Below are 2,077 nucleotides of genomic sequence, written 5' to 3'. Positions count from 1 at the left end.
AGTTTCAATGTCTGCTTTCTAGGTCTATAAAGCAGCTTCTCATACAACGTTCTACTTCCCTTTCTCCTCCGTTTGCAAGTTTTAGGGTGCTCTGGTGCTCTCTCTGTTCTTTCTCTTCTCTTTTCTAAATTTGAGCTTCTGAAGCTCTGCTCCTGTTCATTTCCGAGGTTGGGTACGATAGTTTTGGGTTGATTTTTGGGTTTAGATTCAAAACTGAAGTCCTTGTTCCTCACCTCTATCTGGGTTTTTTTTTACCAGTTGTAACTTCTGGTTTTCTGTGAAGATCCTGTCCATTTTTTTTCCTGGATAACAGAATATTTTCTGTGTTCTTCAGAAAACATAGCTGCTTCTCGGTGTGCGTTTTAAAGGTTACTTTGTTCAGGTTTATGCTTTTGAAGTTGGGGATTTCGGTTTGGAATAGGAAGACCAATCTTCTTGTTTTTTATTTTTCTTTTTATGCTATTTGAGCTGTTGGGCTAAGATATTTTTCCAAACTTTCTGGGAAAGTTGAAAATTCTGTCTTATAGTTGCAGTACTGCCTGAAAACAGGTCGTCCTGCCCGTTTATCTTGATGCTTAACATATTCTTCTTGATGTTTCTGATTCATGTCTCCAATTCTTAGTGAAATCCTTCTCTCTGGGTTTATGATAAATTCCACACTGAGACGCAGGACCCACTTAGTTCAGTCTTTCTCCGTTGTGTTTCTTTACTGGTTTTACGTTTTTTCATGAACAGTCTGAACCTTCACTCTGATCAGTGCTAGACCAGTTTTATATCTATTATTATAACTTTAATCATATTGCAGATTTGAATTTCGAAATAACTAGTGTTTGAGTCCTGTGTCGTTGTTGTGTTAGTTTTGTCTACTGTAAATATACCATGGCTTCCTCCAGTGGAACTTCTTCAGGGTCTACTCTGCTTCCAAACTCTGGTTCAGAAGAGGACCTTCAGCTTCTAATGGATCAAAGGAAAAGGAAAAGAATGCTGTCGAACAAGGAATCAGCTAGGCGATCCAGGATGAGGAAACAGCAGCACTTGGATGATCTGATGATCCAAGTCGAGCAGCTAAGGAAGGAAAACAACCAGATCCTTACAAGTATAAACATTACTACCCACAACTACTTGGCTTTTGAGGCAGAGAATTCTGTTTTGAGGGCACAGATGGGAGAGTTGAACAACAGATTACAGTCTCTCAATGAGATCATTCACTGCATAAATATGGGTAATAACAGTTTTGAAACTCAGGATTCTCCCGTTGGTGCTGACAGCTTCATGAACCCCTGGAATTCAATCTATCTAAATCAGCCCATCATGACTTCTGCAGATATGTTTCAGTACTAGAACTCCCTCCTCCCATGCCTGAGAATATGAGACCAAGGGGTAGTTTGTGTTGCCAATGGTGTTTGCCTAGGTTATCAATGAATATAGAGCTTAAAAGGGGGCTTTTTTTTTGCCCTTTTCTTTCCGTTTCTTTCACTGGGTCATGTGCTTTCTACTGTCTACTAGGGCCATAGCAAAAGAAGTAAATATGAGTGTGTCACTGGTCTAGCATGTAAATGGAGCTTTATCAACAAAGGTTCCAGATTATATTATGTATCTTGGACTCTCCATCTATACCATATATAAATATATGTGTGTGTTAATAATGTCTTCAATTCTTGCACTTCTTATATATATGTGTTTTTGGCAGTTCAACAAACTATTAAAATAATAAATGTGTGGATAAGTCAGGCATCAGGAAGTGATGTGATCATGGGAGAGGGAGGACCTTTTGTGTTTCAAGGATTTGTGGTGGGGATTCTGTTTCTTAGGTGAGTTTTGTATGAGAATTGATGATGCAATCAACTTTAAGTCAGTGGGGCTGAGGTTAATCTTTCCACAGTTCCCTGAGATCAATTAGTGGGTTTATTTTGGAGGATGAGATGGGATTTCATCATCATCAATCAATCCTACTGGTTGGTTTTGTTTTATTTTATCTTGTTTCTTCAAGCATGATAATAGAAAACCAATTAAACTAAGCCGAGTAGCTATGAGCTACCTCAACCAGTCAAGCCCACAAGAAAATAGAGAGAGAGAG

The 2,077-nt window shown here is 38.7% G+C and overlaps 1 pseudogene; it reads left to right on the top strand.

The window, feature by feature from the left end:
- On the top strand, positions 1-1,755 carry LOC149014381 (bZIP transcription factor 44 pseudogene; annotated as a pseudogene).
- The last annotated feature ends 322 nt before the right edge of the window (positions 1,756-2,077 follow it).

This window comes from Hakea prostrata, chromosome 5 (genome assembly GCF_041222555.1).
Source record: "Hakea prostrata isolate BN-2017 chromosome 5, UWA_Hpros_2, whole genome shotgun sequence".
NCBI lineage: Eukaryota > Viridiplantae > Streptophyta > Magnoliopsida > Proteales > Proteaceae > Hakea > Hakea prostrata.
This window is presented reverse-complemented; position numbering and strand designations above follow the sequence as displayed.